General features: G+C 41.0%; 1 protein-coding gene across 1 annotated transcript in view; it reads left to right on the top strand.

The window, feature by feature from the left end:
* Fhit (fragile histidine triad diadenosine triphosphatase) overlaps window positions 1-20,047 on the top strand; it is a 1,393,700-nt gene that overhangs the window by 1,186,046 nt on the left and 187,607 nt on the right. The window lies entirely within an intron of this gene.

Raw genomic sequence — 20,047 nt, 5'->3', positions numbered from 1 at the left:
TCTGATTTGTAAACATAATTTCCTTTGATCACCCCCATTCTTGGTTCAGTGTTTGGCCAGCAGTGTGACAGTACTTAGCTCCAACTATATCATGAGGGTCAGAATGAGACTGGGCTCAAGCTGAGTTTGGGGCATCAGATCTGGGCACAGGAACGTGGGCAAAATGGTAATTTATAAGAGAAGCAGAGGATATAGATTGCAAGTTGCTCTGGAAAGAGTGGTTCAAGACTCATGTTTGCAAGAACCAAAGAGACTGACAGTGTGAAGGCTCACAAATCAAGGGCTTGAGTGAGAGGCGAAATATGGACTCATAGCCAGGGGCTGCAGCAGGAGAGAAAGATGAAGGGCGGACTCAGAGAGGTGCAGGGAACCCAGGGTGGCTGGAGGCCTTGTGTCAGCAACCTGAAGCCTCCTGAGGGTGGAGGTATGAGTCGCTGTCGGGAGCCGCTGCTAGTTGCCAGGCCACTTGGGTCACAAGATAGAGACCATGGGCAAAACCCGAACTCAGGGCCTGAGGAGATTTCATCGGCCACATTATGGGGCCGGGTAGTTGAGAAAAGAGCCTGGTTCATAGGTGCAGCATAACTGTACCACACACAGGCAGCCCTCCCACCCTCCACCTTGTCAGACGCCCTACCTCGTGCCCTGGACTGGTCAGGAGGGAGAGGGCACATTTCCCCGGAGCCCCCCTCGGAGTGGGTTGTGCCCCATCTTCCCTGCCCTGTGTAGCTCTTGCTCTCTTGACCGGCCAGACAGTCCAGTGCAGCCCTGAGTCTCCTGCACCTTTTCCAGTGTCTCACATGACCCCCTATAAACCAACAGTGCATAGGTCCTCAAGGGAGGCACGCATGCAGCTAAAATCCCCACACTTACTTGTGAAGTTACAACAAGAGGTGAAGAAATAGCATAAAGGAAAACGCAGGGTGTCACAAGAGGCCTTTGCATGGAAAAGCAAAAGAATTGGGGGAGGTCGATTGATCATACTGTGAAGCAATTTTCAGGATATGAAATGGCGCTAGACAGGCGAGGCTATCGGTGCCCATACTGTACCCTTGCTATTTTGGTTGGGTTTACACACCAAGTGGGTTTGATCCACTCAGTCCCTCTTTTGTGTCTCCAAAAGAGAGTCCTGTTGAGGATAGTTGGAAGCTTATGAACAATCACCTTATATGATCTCTCTCTAACACACACACACACACACACACACACAAATACATACTGTTGAATTTGTTTCTCCTGTTACTTTAAACAGTCACACTTCCTAGCTTTAAGTCTAGCAGAGTTTGTCCAGTCTCTTGAACGTTGAGTAGAAATGTGTCCTTCCTCTCCCCTTGCCTTCCTGTTCCTCCTAATCATCTAAAATGTATCTGTTGGATGCCTCTTGCGTGTTAGTTATGGTCCCAGGTGCTGAGATTACAGTTACATACATGGCAAAAAGAAGGTGAAAAAGCAAATGAATAAAAATTGCAATTCACATAGGGATGGGATGGACCATGTTAAAATGGGAAGAACTCTGTAACCTTCACTAGAGAGGAACATACGAACAAAGACCTGGGTGAAAGAAACTGGCAGAGCAGTTCACACTTACAGAGAATTTTCTTATAGTGCCAGGAGCCATGCTAAGAAACTTCCATGTATCTGATTTTCTCAGAAGCCCTTTGAAGGAGGGGCTTTATTATGTGCTGAGTATAAATGTGGTACCCAAGGCTTTGCGGTGTTGAAGGGCTTTCTCAGAGTCGAACGGGGCTTTCACCCCGGGGCTCTGACGTAGAGTGTGACACTCTTTTTTGTGTTGTTGTTTTTGCTTAAATTCTTCTATTGGTACATTTTAGGTATACAATACATTTACATTTATCATTGGGATCTTGTACCTGCACATGATATATCTTGGTTCTTACTTTTTCCCCATTACCTGTGCTCCCTCACCCCCTCCACCCTTCCCTATTTACACAGATTTTGTTTCCTTTTTTTTTTTTTCTTTTCTCATAATTTTTCCTTTCGCTTCTTCCCTTTCCCCTTCCCCTCCCACTTCCTCTACCCCTTTGGACCTTTTCTTCCTATTTCAAATTATCAATTATTCATTTTAATCATTTTCATCCTTATTCACACTTTCAGTTTCTCACACTAGAGAAACTATTTAGTATTTACACATGTGGGTCCTATTTATTTCACTTAAGGGTATGGCCTCAATGTGCATCCATTTAGCTATAAATGACTCTAGTTTCTCATCTTTATGGCTGAGTAGTATTCCATTTTATTTAAAAAAACACATTTTCTTTATCCAGTCTCCAGTTGATGGGCAATTGGGCTGTTTCCAAGCTTTAGCTATTACAAACTGTGCTGCTATAAACATGGGTGCATGTATATCGCTGTGGTATGATTCTTTTAATTCCTTTGGGAAGATACCCAACAGGGGGATAGCTGGGTCAAATGAGATTTCTAGTCCTCGTTCTTTGAGGTAGAGTATGACACTCTTAACCCCCATGCTCCACTGTCTGAAGACTGGCTCCCTAGAGGAGAAACCCCACTTTTCTGCTTTCAGCTTCCCTTCCTGATGAGTCAAAAGCAAATAGTTTCAACCTGTGCTCTGCAGAAACCGCAGAACTCCTTTGAACTCAAGATGTGTGTATGGAATGTTATACTGGTTTCTAGGAGAATGATTCTACTTCTGTCTGTTTTGTAAATTAAGCTGCAGTGAACCATTTTTCCTTAAGACTGATGAACTTCTTCAAAGAAAGGTGAAAATGATGTGTTTGATGAAGTTGCATGGAATTTCTTTAAACATTTAAAGTTTGTTGCGTGGTCACAAAGCAGTATCACAGTTGTAGTGGTGGCAGAGCAGTGGCAGTGGCAGACCCACCAGTGCTTGCTAAGTTCAAGCAGTAGCTGAGCGCTGTGCGGCACCAGCCCCACGATGGCCCCGGGAGACATTTTCACAAATGAGGAAGCTCTGCTCCTGGGTGCTGAGTGACCATCCCAGCCGGCGGGTGGTGGCATGAGGGACTGATCCAAGGCTGTAGAGCTCCAGAACTTCTAGGTTAGGGACCTGAGCTTTCCATGTCACTGGGTTAAAGCAAGGGCTATGCTTGCTGTGACATCTCACCTTAGTGACTGCATGTCCACAGAGACATGATACACTTGTGCCCACTGTGAGGCCTCTGATATCTGTGACCCTCCCTGATTAGACTTATGATGATGAAAGTGTGACATTTCTCAGAAGCAAAACCTGATTTATAAATTTCACATCCATGGGCCTGCCATGAGCTGTCGTGTGTAATTAATTTTTTAAAAAATTGATTGTTGGTTTATCATGTTAATGAATTAAGCCAACATCAGCAGTAGCCAGGAGTCAGCAGTGTCCTAAGCTAATGCCAGGCAGACACAATTATTTTGTCACATATGAAACACACAGTCAGCCTTTAAATGGCCTCCTTGACCAAATGTTAATTCTGAAGATTAAAGGGCCTTGAAGAGTCATGATAATCTCTGACAACCTCAGCTCCTGCTCAGAACATTCTGACCCACACCTGAGGAAGCATTCATGCTAAATGTTCCCAAAAGGTCTTCCTCGCCATAAATTCCAGTGTGTGGTCAGATTCTTGGCAAATTGGGGCTGTCGTTAAGACTGGACTGCAGTTTCCTGAGTGAAGGGGAGGGCAGTTCTGACTGGTGACGTAATGCTGTACATCTTCCCTGACCTCACAGAGACTGAAGGTAGCTAGGGTTCCATTCTGTGTTAAACACGTTTAATCAACGTAAATCTCGGGGCCTTGATCCTTGAAATCACCCAGAAAAAGAAACATCTTCAATTCTTCGTAGTATCTAATTTCTGAGAACTGTCTATGGAGTCACTCTGTCTCATTGGACAACAAGATATATCATGAGAAAAACGAAGATGGGTTCCCAGGCTTTCTCTGCTGCCTGTTTTCCTTTTTATTATTATTGCCTTAGCAGTACGCATCGTGTGTGCCTCAAAGCCACCAGATCGGGTCTCACAAATCTCCCTGGCGTCTTGTGTGGGAGCCAGGCTGGGATGATGTGCAACCCTCTGAATGCTCCCGGCATCCTCATTCCAAACCAAGCCCACGTGTGATTTAGGGGGGTCCCATAAAACTGAGAATCACTGGCCTAATTGGAGCCATTTATTCTATTTCGAGCTATCGAGTCAGTGCTTATAGGCTGTGGGAATCCGTCGGGAGTGGTTTTTCTTGTGTATTATACAGTGGTCATTTTGAAAAGATTCTCATTTATGAAGGTGATGTGTACTATGTTTCTAAGTAAATGTGATAGTATAAACTTCAGGCATACAGCGTGATGTTATGGAATATATATAGCAGCTCTCTGAACTTCATCACCTTACACCCCTGCTATTTTGTGTCCTCCGATGTATGCCTCTCCATTTTTATCCTGATTTAATGACTACTGTTTTATTCTCTATTTATATTTTGACTTTTTTATTCCATATATAAATAAAGTCACGTAATGTATTTCTTTCTATACTTGGCTTATTCCACTTAGCATATGCTCCCTACCAGTTTCATCTATATTGTAGCAAATGGCAGAGTCTCCTTTCTAATGATGAATAATATTCCATTGTGAATAAATAGCACAGCTTTTAAAAACTCCATTCATCTGCTGACAGACAGTTAGATATCCTGACGTTGTGATTTAAATTGAGGTAAGCATAGTGTGTGGCTCTCTCTAAGATCATGATTTTGAAGGTGCTACACTCTTGTAGCACATCGATTAGAACCCACAAGAAGTAGCATCTTTGCTTAGCAGCTTGCAAACTGAGATTGAGTCCATCTTAGAACATGTTATTTTTAAATATTTGACTCTGAAATGAATAATTGCTTATTTGATTTAGGAGGAACATGTAACCTTCTAAAAGATGGTTATGCCTAATTCTCATTCAGGAATGAGAAAAAATAAATCAAATGGGCCAGGAGTCACACCACACCTGCCTCGCAAGCACAAGGTCCTGAGTTTGAGCCCTGGTACTAAATAAATAAATAATAAAATAAAATAAAGCACATTTACCAAGAGAAATGGTGGGGGGGGGGTAAGAAAAAAGTTCCAATGGAGAAATATGATGGAATTTGGATCACACATACTTCTATTTATGTTGAATGTTTCCGTTTTGTTGAAGTCAAATGTGGAAAGAGCCATATTGAAATGGTGAAAATCATAAATACAGTATTCAACTTGTGCTAAAAAATAATATTCACTTGAAAGATTCTTCAGTAACTGTCCAAGCAAGATGCAAACTGCTCAAGGAAAACTATAAAATGGGGGAAGAAGATCTTCGCTTCAGAACTTCAACTGCTTGCCCCATTTCCTACTTGAATAACAGCACAGACTTAAAATGTAGTGCACAGGCCTGGAGATCTTTATTCATACTAAAGAAATACGATTTCCAGCTATGCAAAATGAATCCCTCCTGACAAAGTTTAAATGAATTGTGCCGACCTACCAATAAAGCAGGCTACATGTCATGCAGTGACAGCTTTCACTTTAACACATTTCACCATTGCTCTACAGCAGCTAAATATCTGGATTTGGTGTACTATGAAGAATTTTGGTTTCCTGATTTCCCCCAGCATTTTTTTTCTCTAGTTAAATAACCCAGTCATTGCTCTTGGACAAAGATGAAAGAAATTTATCATTATGCTTCAGTTATTTTTAAAAGCACCTTCAAAAGCACACAATTTGCAACAATTATTTGAAATAGATTAACCTTTCAAAATGATAATGACATCAAATTCTATTAAGTAATTTTCCTAAAAATTAACTCACACTGAAAATAATGCACACATCAGCCATATAAAGCTCAGGTTGGGATTCTGTCTGAATTCATTTGCTTCAGGGTGTCTGTTTAATGCAAACAGATTGTCTCCTCATCCGTGGGTGTCCATTTTGTTATATCCCAGCCTCCTCTGAATTTTACATCTGCTTTCCTGGTCTCTTTTTTAGCACTAGAAATGGTAGTACCACAGTTTAACCTTCCTGACTGACCTTTCTGGGTTTCTCAACGCTTCCGTTCAAGCCAGATCTCAGGCAAAATCTGTAGTAGAGTTGAACCGAGCCAGAGTGATAACTGGGAAGTGCCATCACCATAATTATGCTGTGGTCTTTGGAGAGACATAAAAGCTTGTCCTGTCCCTTTAACAGGACAAATTGCTAATCTCCTTAACATTTTCCCCTCTTTGGGCTGATACTATTTCACAAAATTTTTGCTTTGTAAAATATTCCTAAAGAGAGGCTTAAGCCATAATCCACAGATTATGGAAATGATACTCATTAGGTAGTGGTTGAGATTTCTGGAAAGCCACAGAGCTGCTTTGTAACACGTAACCTCCATTAGAGGCTTCATTTGAATGTTTATTCATGGAACAGTAAACGTTTGTTATTATACATTTTATTGAAACATAAATTAAAGAACTGTAATTATGTGTATGGCAAGCAGTGAAGCAACATGCGTTTGTCACAAAATGAGTAAGACAAGGAAAAATGTCATCATTGTTTCATTTGCATCCGGATCTTTTATTGTATACCCAAAGGAAGACACCCAGAGGGAATAACTCAATGGATTAATAGTCTGATATGGTGTGTAAAAACTTCATATTCTTGGTAGTTGGAACATTCTAGTATTAATTAGTGACAGTCAGGAGCTATGTAAATAAAAGGTGGGTTTCTTCTTTCTTGAGAGAGACCCACAGTGGCTGTTATTAAAGTAAACAGTAATCAGTGAATGTGTCCCCTCGGCAGTCCCTGCAATGCTGGTTGTTTTTAGTATAAGCTCATGTTTCAGGAACTTAAACATATTTGGAGAGATTTTTATAAAAAATGTGAGACTGAAAGACAAACTTTCAAGCTTGCAGTTTGGTAAAAAAAATAGTTTTTACTGGAGAGAAAAGATACGTGTGTTGTGATCATGATGGCTCTCTGTAGGCCAAATCCTTGCCTGTGCCAAAACTTTCAAGCAAGAGGAAAACACAAGAATCAGCAAAATAATCAATACATATGTGACTTTTTAAAAATGCAACCAAGAAATCAAGAACATTGTAGTTGTCCGTCACTGAACCATTTTCCCATTCATCCAGACTTCTATCTTTTCACTCACCTACATTCCCACCCTTCTGCTCACTTATCCACCCATCTGTCCATTTATTCATCTATCTGTTTGTTCATCCATCTATCCATCCATCCACTCGTCCAGCCATCTATGCGTGTATCCTTCCTTCCATCTGTCTTTACAGAGAGCATTTAATCAATGTATTCTCTAACCTAGGAGCATGGTGGGGGGGGCAATAATCAGGAGGAAAATCTAGTAATGAATATCAGACTTCCAAATTAATAGAATTTGTAACTATACTTTATGGTGAAAAGCTGTCCTCAAGATACATAGGAAGAATCAGAGGAGCCTTGAAGAGTCTGAAGGCTGTACAGTGAAGGTAGGATTTGAAAACGCTTATAAAAACTGAAAGGAAGAGTGAGAGAAGGAAAGGGAAAGGAATTTCATCAGAAAGAAGACTTCTTAACTTTTTATAAAAAAATTTACGAACACAGAAGCTACAATGATAGCTAATAAAACGAAGTGGTGACAAATCCTGGGATGTTCGCTGTATCTCTTGAAAGTCGTTTTATAGGAGGCAGTACTAAGACAATACTCCTGTCCAGCAACAAACAAAATAAATGTCACAAAGAACCTCTGAGCTTCCGCATGGCCTGACCAAATAGGAAGACTGTTTGTCCTAGAACAGTCCACCTCAGGTTGCACCTGTCTTGTCACATAAGTAGGACTAACACGGTAGGAAGGATCCCATCTGAGGCCATCTTGCTCGTATAGATCTTGCCTGAGTTTGTCAACTTCTTTAAGGCCAGTAATTATAATTTCACTCTCTTCTTGCTGAACAGTTTTAAGGACTCAAAGCTCTTGTGTCACTGAAAGCCAATCACAAACCAAACAAAAATAGAGAATATTTGTACAAGACCAATCTCGAATGAGTTAGAACTGTGTTCTCTTTCATGACCTTCTCTTGCAGAAGAGCTTAATATTCCATGGGTTAACAGTATGGGGGGAAATGGGCTTTACACTTGCGCTACGCTGAATTTAGCCATAATGCAATTCTGATCGAGCCACAGCTGGGCTTGGAATTGAGCATTCCACTGCCGTAGACCTATGTTACTTCATTTATAATGACAAGGATATCTGTCATGGAATTTTATGTTAAATAATTGAGATGACGCAGATCTCAAAATGATATGATGCCTCGTATGTAACAAGAGCTTAATAAATAGCAACAACTATTATTTTTGCCTCTTTTAAAGATAGTCATGAAAGAATATTCAATGTAAGACATTTCTAGTGTGCTTGAGATTTTTTCTTTAGAGCTTGAGGGGCCTTGTTTTAGTTGAAAATATTCCTTTTCCTTCCCCAATCTGTGTTCTGAATACTCTGGAGGCTTAATCAAGGTTACTGGCAGGATTAAGTTAGTAGCCTATTCTCTGAGAACTTCACAAGAGCCTCCCTTCCTTCCTCCTCTTCTTTCTTCTTTGTTTATCCCTCTCTTAGAGGCAGATTATAATATTTAGAATCAGCAGGAATAAGATTTCTCAGCATGCAGTATAGTAGAATGTGGAGACCATATAATTCATCATCCAAGTAGAACTTTGGAGAGTGAAAGGAGGTGCTGTTTGCAATTACACTGGCGTGTTTATAGCTCCAGGCCTAAACACGAAGTGTTTTGAGGAAATCAGGGCACACAGTCACCCAGATTCTATTTAGTTGGGAAGGAGCATAGCATAACAAGACACTTGGCATCTTTCAGTTGTACTTAGAATCCTACTTTTACCAGTTTGGTGACCTTGTGCAATTTATTTCATCCCAGTGAGTCTGTTTTCATTACCAAAATTAATGAAGAAAATAATATTTTCTACTTCTTACTATTTTGGTAAAATACACACACATATTGGTATGCACTGAGTATACGTCTTAGCATATATAGTATTCTTACATAAATGGTAGCTAGTTTATATCTGTTAAGAACTGTAAAATGGAGGGTGGACATATGGTATAATATAAGTGTGTAAGTAAAGTTTTTTTACCCTATATAAAGGAAATTATTAAATGATCTGTTAGCATTCTCCTTGTAGAGGAGAAGAGGACTACATTTGAGGAATTCGTTTACCAGGCCATGAAAGGGCCCACACCTCTGTAGATGCAAATCATGCCTCATTCACATTATTCAACAGCTTCAGAGTAATAGATAATGTGCTTGTATCCATGTCTTTGTTACTCAGGTTGCATAGTTAACTTACCATTATAGAAGAAAAGAAGTTGGGTCTCCTTTTTGAGATAGTAAATTGTTATATTTGGTGGGCATGGGATATATTTCCCTTTGGAAGTGGGAAGGGGTGGATGATGAAAATCTATAGTAATTTGCGAGAACCTAGTGGAAGAAGCCAAAGGAGTGAAAAAGCAGAAGCAAGATAACGGGAAAGGAGACCATGTTAATTCTTCATGCCCAGATGTCTCTCTCCACATGGCAGTAACTCTACTACTGCTCTTTCCTTTAATTCATTTAGTAAAGAAAATGGAATAAGCCACTTGAAATGTAATTCTCTCACTATTCCTGTTTGGGTCTATTACATGAACAGTAGGGAGATTTCTCATTTTGTTCTGTTTATTGCAGTGGACTTTTTTTTTTTTAAAAAAAGAAAAAGTTCTCCCAACACCTGCTTTCTTAATTGGTACTGATCGCTTTGCCCCCCAAAGCGAATTAGTTTTAAACAAAGTGAGTAGTTCTCCCAAGCCATATTACCGTTTTATAAACACATCATTAAAATAGGAAAGACAGGGCCGGGGATTTAGCTCAGTGGTTTCGCTGCCTGCTGCGCAAGTGGAAGGACCCGAGTGCGATCCCTGGTACCAAATAATAATAAATAATAATAATAATAATAATAATAATAATAATATAAAGTAAAGTAAATAAAATAGGAAAGACAGAACTGTGAGAGTCGCTCCTGTTTGCTCTCTGGGTGAGAAGCCCGTACACCGCACACCTTTCGCTTTTGCTCTCATTGGCATTTATGGCTTGCCTGCGCTTACGAAGACAGATGATAGAAAAGGCTCGCTTTCTTCCCGTATACTGCGTTTTGAGTTTGAGGGCAAAGGGTAAGGGAGTGGCTCTACTTCTGATCTGTTCTTTTTGTTCTGAATTTCAGTGGAAGAGCTTATTAAATCAAAGAAAACAAAATCACCCCCTCCTGGGTTTATCCATCGCCTGTCGTAGGGTCTCATGCGAGCCTGTATTTAGGGACCATGATGAGCTACTTAGGCTTGCAGTGTGGAAGATGGGGAAATTGATTGGCAACAGAGCTGCCTTGACACGTGCTCATGTTTGTTCACTTCCCCGAGCTGCTGTTCTCAGAGGGAGGAATTGAAAAGGTGCCTGCCAATTACTTCCACCTTGCGAGCTTGAAGCCAAAAGGAACAGACACCGCCAGGCCCCAGAGTTCCGTGGTACTTCATAGAGCATCAGATTCCATCATCCTGCTTTTATTTGGCTTGAAAAGACCTTAATTTTTAGAAAATTTGAAATTTAGAACTGTCTGGTTGCTAAAAGCTCCTTTAAACTCTCATTGTGGTTGGGAGCAATACATCATGAAAGCCGCGGTGTTGGGATGATGTACGGTGCCCATATATCATGCGAGCACCATCCCTCTCGTGATGTATTATTATAACTCACCACTGGCGCACCGCCGGTGATGTATGACTTCGAAATACAATCGTTAAGCCACAAAACTTATAGGGTCTCTACAGATTCTGGGAGGATTTATATTTATTTATTTATTTGTTTATTTATTTATTTATTTTTGGTTCCTGCAACTTTCCCAACTTGACTGAGACAGTTTGGACTCATAAAAATCACTGTTTCTTATTCAGGAAAGCCATTCCAGCCGCCTGAGCGTGGCTTGTATGCTGAGTGAAAGAAGTTACTCACAGTGCGATCACAAGCCATCACTTGTGCCTTTGGCTTTTGACAGGTTACTTTTATTCCTCAGGCGGCCGTGCTGAGCTGACTTCAAAATGGTGTGAGCATCATTGTGTCTTGTGACAGTTATGCTACCACAAATAGCGGTGATTTCCTGCTGACCCTAAACTTAGTCGCAGGAGACTCAGCCTGGCTAACTCAAGAAAGGAAGAATCCAGCCACACTGAAAGGGGAACTTGGGGCCAGTGATGGCCCAGAGGAGAACATGTTGGGCATGGCTCATTGCAGACGTGTGCCTTCTGGTTGTATGAAATAACTCCAGCACTGGTCAGGTAATGTGGCTGTGGTGAGAATGTGCTGGGTAGTTAGGATATGCCAGAACTGGCTCACACACTTTATTCACACATTCGTATTGTCCACACCAGAATCTTAAGTGTTAAGACCTAGCTTTGTGGGCACTGGAAGATGAAGGAAGATAAGACAAGTTAAGAAACTCACCCAGGCAGGGGCAGGGGCAGGGGCAGGGTGTGACCCTTAACTGTCAGTCTCATGTGTCGCATGCCAGGCTTCTTCTCTGAGGTTCCTACCTCTCTGAAATCTATGCCAGCTAAGATGGGCAAGACCAAGATGCGCTAAGAAGCTGCGGAAGGCACATGTGGATTTTGGGTGCTCAACCTGGCCCTATCCTTGGCTTTGCCATTGGTCTTGAGAGGGTCACTTTCCTCTTTTGTAAAAATGAAGAAATTAGACCTTGTAAGTGCTCCACTAATATTTTCCAATCCTAATCCTAAGTGGTTCTTGATGATTTTTTTAATGTTCGTATATTTTTTAAAGCAACAGATTCATGTTACAGATGAAACTATGCATGGGATACCAGTATAGAAATTGCTAACACTGTGCTGCTCTAGTGAATCAGTGATGGGAACTGAAGCCTGCTTACTCTCTGGTGCAGCATTCTTGTTCCCACTGTGCCTCGCCCCACCCCACCCCCAGGCTTGCCCCAGAAACTCTAGGCTTTGTGTGTTACATTTTGAAAGCCATTGGCTATACATTTGTCTTAACTAAGTACTTGAACTTTACGGAGCAAGAGGGGATTATGAGATTTCTGTGCTCCTTCCACATCCCCTTACCCCCAAAGCCACCTGGCTATGATGTTGCCTAGCTGGCCTGATTTCCACCTGACGTGGGGACCATTCATCTCACTTACAGGACAGGGTTATTGGAAGTGGTGGAGTCTAAACACCTTCCTAGGAGCAGTTCCCAACCATGAGGACAAGGTGAACTATAAACACCCCTGTTCCCCATCTTTGGGTGGGATGAGTCCGGTGTGCATGCCCTTCACGGGCTTCCAGAGCTCTTGAGCAGGGTAAGCTCCCATCACACGCAGTAACAGCTTGCTTGGGGACATCTTTGGTTGGCTGCTTTTCCTCTCCTGTCTCTCTGACCAACATTCCCTTACTGACACACCCAGGGGTCACTTCCCAAATGCATGACATGCGCTGTGTCCTTATTCAGTGTGTGCTTCTGGGGCAATGAAGACTGAAAAAAGTGTTTGTATGTGCCTCCGTCTACATTAAGAAATGGAACCATTATTGCTTGGCAGTGAGAAGAACTGTGGTTCTAAATTTTCCCCTGTGTGTTCTGCTGTCTTTTCCAAATTTGCTGTCTCTGCATAGTTTACTGTGATGATCAGCAAAGAAAAACAATCTTACCGTGTAAATGCATTTGCTTATTTCAAGTTCAGAGCTCGCGGTAATTATCTAAAATTTCATGGTAAGAGCAGTAGATATGAAGACTTGTTTGAGTTTTGCTATGGAAAAAATCTTTTTGAATTAATTTTATTAGTACACTTTTTCCATACATAGAGATCACATTCATCATAGGGAATCAGGACCTGTACATAAGGTATCTTGCTGCTGCTTTTTCCCCATTCCTCTCTCCTTAATCATTAACTCCCTTCTTTACAAAAGCTTGTCTGCCTTTTTCCTTCTATTCTCTTTTTTTCTTTTCCCTTCCCCCTCCCTTGTTCCCCTTCCCATTTGAACATTTTCTTCCTGTTTCCCAGTATCTATCATGCATTTTGTTCCTTATTTACACTTTTAGATTCTCACACAAGAGAAATAATACAGTATTTAAACATGTGTGTCCGATTTATTTCACTTAAAAGTGTGGTCTTCAGGTCTATCCATTTACCTAAAAATGTCTCAAGTTTATCCTTCTTTGTGACAGTAATACTCCATTGTATATAAAACCCACATTTTCTTTATCCATTCATCCCTTGATGGGCATCTGTGCTGTTTCCAAGCTTTAGCTATTACAAACTGTGCCACTATAAACATGGGTGCACATATATCACCGTGGTATGACCCCTTTAACTCTTTTGGAAAAATACCAAGGGAAATAGCTGGATCAAATGGAACCTCTAGTTTCAGTTTTTTGAGGAATCTCCACACTGATCTCCAGAGTGGTTGCACCAGTCCGCACTCCCACCAACAGTGGAGAACGGTTCCCTTTTCCCCACACCCCCACCAGCATTTTTGATTGATTGATTGATTGCTTGATTGATTTCTTTTCTGTTTTGTTTTGTTTTTGGTACCGGGGATAGAACTCTGGTCCTTGCGCTTGCACAGCAGGCAGCAACCACTGAGCTAAATCCCTGGCCCTATTGATTTCTTGATGATAGCTATTCTTGCTGGAGTGAGATGGAATCTCAGTATTATTTTAATTTGGATTTCTAATGGCCAGAGATGTTGAGCTTTTTTTCATATATTTATTTGCTATTTGTACTTCATCTGAGAAGTGTGTATTCATTTCAGATGCCCATTTTTGAATTGGGTCTTTAAATTTGGAGGGTCTGATTTTTTTCAGTTATTTATATACTCTAAATATTAGTCTTTTGTCTGAGGAATAGCTGATAAATATTTTTTCATGTTCTGTGGGCTCTTTCCTCTGTTGGTGGTTTCATTTGCTATGTAAAAACTTTTTAATATGGTGAGATCTGCTATGGGAAAATTTTGTCTCATTTTCTTCACCTACAAATGGGCAGAATAGTATTAACTTTATAGAGGTGTTAAGGACATGAAGAAAGTATATAACCTCTGCACTAGGAATATTAGGAAGTCATTTGCATTTGTTTTGTATTTGCTACTATAATACACTGCTTCAAACTTAGCTCATGAGGCAAATGGTAGCTCTGGGGCTAACCTTTTGAAGAAATGTCAAGTGTTTTCCAAAGCTCCTGCACCTTTTAGACTCCCATCAACTTGCACAAGGATTCCAGTTTCTCCGCTTCCTTGTCATCATTTGTCATTATCTTTCTTATTATTCTTACCCTGATAGACATGAAATAGCATCCCATTGTGGTTTTGAACCAAGGATATTGAACATCTTTCCATGTGCTAGTGTTCATTTATGGGTCCTTTTGGAAAACTGTATATTCATATTCTACGCCCACTTTAGTTGTAAGATTTGTCTTTTTATTCTTGAGTTGTAATAGTACTTTATATATTCTGAATACAAGTCCCTTATCACATATATGATTTGCAACAGTTTTCTCCCAGTCTGTGGCTTGACTTTTCATATTCTTTCTTATGTCCCTTAAGGAATAACATTTAAAATTTGGATGATATTCACCCTCTTCCACTTTTAAGGACCCTTGTAATGACATCTGGGCATGTGACCTAACATATTCAGAGGTCAGGAATTAGGATGTGCACATCTTTGAGGGAGATCTTTAGTGTGCCCCTTAAAGTATCACCCTTCTTATTCTTGAGAGTCAGAATTGTCTTCTGGTTTTGGAGAGAAGTTCATCAGGGGTACCTGATCGAGCGTATAGGTCACCAGTTATGGAGTAGCACTGCAGGCTTCCCTGCCCCTTCTCTTGCATGACTTTATCATTGAATCACAGCATGTTTGGACAGAGACTAAATACATCAATATTTCACCAGACTATACTGACTATATCTTCTGGTAAGCATGGGAGTGATAGATCTGTTCAAGCAGGTGAAAGGAGAAGCAGAAACAGCACAAAAGAGACAGGACCCAAAACAGTGCTGTTGGTGTTTAAACTCTTTCTTCACTTCCCATTCACTGCATTCTATTTTTCTTTTTTTTAATAACCACTTTATTGATGTATAATTCATATATCAGAAAAGTAACCCCATTAAGGAGCACAATTCAGTGTTTCCTAGTGTATTCACAAAGTTGAGCAACCATTGGCACTAAGTAATTCTAGAAGATATTCATCATCCCAGAAAGAAGCTCTGTGCCCATTAGCAGTCACTCTGTTCTTAGAGCCACTAACCTTCCTTTCTCTGTAACTTTTCCTGGTCTGGACATTTCCTAAATGGAAGCATATAATATATGGCCATTTGTATCAGGATACTTTCACTTAGCATGCTTTCCCTTAATGTACTGCATTCCTTTTTGTGCCAAATAATATTTTGTTATCTTGTTACACCACACTGTGTTTATCCATCAGTTGGCGGTCATCTGGGTTGTTTCCACTTTGTGATGATTGTGAATAATATTGCTATAAACATTCATACGCACATTTTTGTGTACATTTTCAGTTTTCTTGGGCATACACTAGAAGTTGAGTTCTGTTTTCATGTGGTGACTGTATGTTTAACCCTTCAATCAACTGGAAAACTATTTTCCGAAGCAGCTGAAACATTTTTCTTTGTCAATATTTTTCTGCATTCTCACCAACACTTGTTATTGTACATCTTTTGGGTTATAAACATCCCAGTTTGTAGGTAGAGATATCTCAATGTGGTTTTGATTTGCATTTCACCTCTCACTAATGTTGAGTAACTTTTCATGTACTTTGCAGTTTTGTCCTCCTGCCTCAGTATTAAATACTGGGGATGATTCCCACCGTCTTGAAATTATCTTCTAAAAGCCTGGAACTTAGGGTTCCAATATTGGTTGGAAACTGACAAATGAACGTTGGTTGGTTTGCTTCCTTCTTCACTGTGTTCTTTAGCTGAGTCCTACTTCTCACCCTGAGCTTGGAGAAGTGTTCCAATGCCTAGTTTGCCCTGCTGTATTTTTTTCTTTGTTTGCTCCTTTTTAATGTAAACAGAATACACAAACACATAACAATCCCAACAAGACACAAGAGAACACACAGATTTATGTAAAGATATTTATAGGCCCTTGCAAACCCAGAGGAAACTGGCAGAACTGGTTAAGGGAAGCCTCTCTCCCTGTCTTGACCTTGTCTAAAACCAAAGAGCTGCAGCAGCTGCAGTACCCACTGCTGTTGCTTCTGGACAAAACTTAGCAGGAGGCTGGAATGATATCAGAAACCGCCAAAGTACAACCAAGATGCCAATTTTCTGGTCTTAGCCCTAATCCTAAGCCCTCGTTCTTGGCAAGCTGACATGCCAAGGCTGTGTGTCTCAGGAAAAGTCAGTGTGACCTTGAAATTCAGATGTAATGAGCAGGGGTCCCCGGCTCAGCCCAGCTTTTCCCAGCCTTGGGTTGACTGTGAAATGAGCCATGTCCAACAGAGGAGGATGGGAGTCGGGGAGGAGTGAAGAAGAGTGGATCCTCTGTGCTCTGCTGCATTTTCATTCAGGACTGTTTGTTAGCTTATGTAATGTTTTGCATTTCTCATTGGAATGTAAGCTCTATGGGGGCAGGATCTTTGTCTTGTACAGTCGACCCTTGAGTTACGACTGGCCTGACATATGAACAACTTGGGGTATGACCGGAGTTTTAGTTTTAACTTATGACCAAAGTGTTGAGTTACAACCCAAATGCCAACAGCTTGTGCTTCCAGTTTATCCTTTAAGAATTCTGGAAGGAAGATTACTACATCCTTTCCTGTGTGGGGTTAATTGAGAAATCCTGGGCCAGTGTCTAAGGGTGCTGAAATGTGCCTGTGTACAGGAGAGAGACTTTGCAGGCTGTGTAGAGGAGCCTGAGCCTTCAACTGACCAAGCTGAGTTACAACCACCCTTGGGAATGAATTGAGTTTATAAGTCAAGGGGCCACTGTATATCACGGTATCTTTGGTTCCTAGATAGGCACTTAGCAATAAATGTTTTTGAACGAATGAATCCATGTTTTAGAAAAATATGTATAAGTGCTACATGAATAAAAAACTGAATACATTTCTGGAACATTATATTATGCAAACTTAAGCGTCTCTTGTGCAGGACCTCTCAGAGACTTTATTTTGTTAATGACCATTGCAAAATTAAATTTGATAACATTTTGGTATAGGATGTATCATAATACTTTTAAAAGACTTTTCCAACTCAGGCAACTAAACTACAATCCTTAGCAAAATTATAGTGTGCTTTAGTAAATAATTTCGTTAGCTCTTTGAAAAGTTAAATTGTGATCATCACTGCTTAATATGAATGCGTTATGTTAAATTATCCCATCTCTGCCATTAAAAGTGTTTTACATCAGAGCTCCATTTTGTTGAAAGGCCATGATGATGTCATTTCTTCACAGCAGTGAGGCTTTGAGCTGACTTTCTCATGAACTCCCTGTTCTGAGAAGCTGAGTATGTTATCAGGATCATGGGATCAGCCTGTCACTTAAGCGTTTCTGTCAGAACGTGAGGCTGAGTTGAGATTTCTGCCCGTGGGGAGAATCACCTCTCCAGTGAGCTGTTCACTGCGGTGTCATGGAGAGTTTCGCGTGGTTACCAGTGATCAGGAGTGGCATTTCCGGACTGGTGCTAGTGGAGCTTACAGAGACAGCGCTGCACACTAGACTCAGAGAAGCAATGCTCGGGGAGACAGATAGGCACACACCTGGGAGGTTCCCCCACTCTGAGTTCAGCCAGCCCTGTGTTAGTTGGGGCTAGCAACCAGCAGAGCCCTGAAGACAGGCAAGCAGGGTAGTCAGAGTTCAGGAAGACAGAGAAGTCTTCACATCATGCAGTAAGCAAGGCAGGCAGAACGGGTGGCCTTGTGCCCACATCAGTACCCTTGGCAAGATCAGGGCTGGGAATCAGATGTGTGCTTAGCCAGTAGTTCTCCAAGTCTGGACCTTGACTAGCAGTATCATCATCGTGGGAGTGTCTTAAAAATATTGATTTTTGAGACCCGGAAATCTATATTTTAAGAAGCCTGAGATGTGTGCTCAAGTTTGAAAACTGCTAGTCAAAAGCAGAGAAACAAGTTTTGGTAAAAGAGGTCTTTAACAATTCTCATTCAAGGATCTTCTGAAATATATTTCCTGCTAGTGTGAGAATCAGTTCTTGAATGGGATCTCAACTTGAACCTCAAATATTAATTTTTTTTTAAAATAGAATAATCCTACTGCAGCTGTATTAAGTCCTATGTGTTAAGTAGCAAGCTACACACATTCTTAACAGATTTGATCCTCTCAGCACCCCTGTGAGGTAAAAAGCCATTGCAGTCTCCTCTGTAGATAAGGACGCTGTCAAATAGGCCTGCTATGACAAGGTCACCCAGCTGGTTACATGGTAGGTCCAACTGCACTGTGATACTGTACTTTCTGACAAATAGCTAGAACATGTGTGTGCTGCCAGCACCTTAACTGCAGAGCCCTGGTCAGAAAGATTTGGTTACTACAGAGTTTAAGGGAAATAAATAGAGAATGGATGAATAAATGGAAAAATAGATTGATGGGAGGGAGGAAGAAGGAAAAGCAAAAAGAGTACCTGGAGGAAGAAAAGAGAAAAGGAGGAAGAGAAGGAAGGACAGCAGCGGGTGTGGGAAGTAAAGGTTGAGAGAAGGCCCCTTCTAAAGGTGGGCTAGGTCGTTGTTCTGTGACACCTTCCCGGTCTTGCTTCTAAGACATCCAACCTATAGACTTCGCTCAGTTTTAGCCCAGACCCACACTGCATGGCTTGCTCCTAAGAATTTGCTTCCTGGGTAGTTAGTGATTTATTTCCCCTTGTTTGTTTGGTTTTTCTTCCTTCCTCTCTATGTTCACATAGTCTTTGTGCCTGAACCACATACCTGCCCGGCTGCTGAGGGACCCGTGAGCAGCTTCATCCCTGACTGGAGGAGATGCTGATGAAAACATGTCATCTTTGGGGACTGTGTGCTCAGGGGCTGATGCAAAGCTTCTCTCTGCTTCGCTCACCTCAGACCGTCCTGCTCCCTGCCTCTGCCTTAGTAGCACGTCGTTTTCCCTCCCTTGCACACAAAGCCACAGGGACACTTAATCTTGCATTCTTTGGAGGTCCTTTAGAGTTTTCCTGCCTGATCATAGTAATCAAGAAGGGGTAAGCGCGATCAGGAACAAGGTTTGAATCCTTGCCTGCCTCTCCACACTTAGGCTTTTCATTTTCATATTCATTGTTGTGGTTTGTAATAAACAAAGGAACATAGCTCAAGGACAGGAATATGTTTAACTTCACCCAAGGTACAATAGGTGCTATTGGGAAGTAAAACTTTCAAATGGCAGTTTAGCCTTGAAGAATATATTGAATTAGAAATGCTGTGAGCCTTGATTCATGATCCTGTATAATAGCATTGCTGTGTATATTACCTGGGTGCTTTAGTAGACTAGAGAAATGGACCGTTGAAAAGATTGTGTTCACAGAATCAGTGCCTGTGCTGATGAAGAAAGGGCAGAAGTCAGGGGACCTAACTTCCTGTGCTGACTCTACCAAGACCTCTCTGAACATTGATTTCCTTGCATGAAAAGTGAAGAACGTGTTATATAGGACTTTTAGAGTATTAAATAATACCAAGTACAAATACATAACTTAATCACAGAAAATAAAAGCTTAATAAATGGGAACTGTTTGCATTACTATTATGCAAGTATTATTTAAAGCCCCAATTCTGTAATTTGACCCATACTACTTCCTCTTCTCTTTCATTCAATCTTTATTTATGCAGTACTCTGTTAGCCAGTTCTTATTTCCTGTCAGTTTCAAAGTCACAATGGTCATCTTTGAAGACACATTGTCATTTCAAAGCACTGGCTAAATACAACCAAGACTGACAGCTATGAATAATTCCACAGGTCCTCTAAAATACTCTGGCATTTCACTCAAACTCATATATGCCACCAAGGTGTTCCCTCTTGTTTTGTTCCTCTCTCTT

The sequence above is a fragment of the Heterocephalus glaber genome, unplaced genomic scaffold (assembly GCF_053883595.1).
Source record: "Heterocephalus glaber isolate CG9 unplaced genomic scaffold, H.glaber_assembly_v1.0 deba00001472, whole genome shotgun sequence".
Lineage (NCBI taxonomy): Eukaryota > Metazoa > Chordata > Mammalia > Rodentia > Bathyergidae > Heterocephalus > Heterocephalus glaber.
The sequence above is the reverse complement of the archived record's forward strand: the minus strand, read 5'-3'. Positions and strand labels throughout refer to the sequence as shown.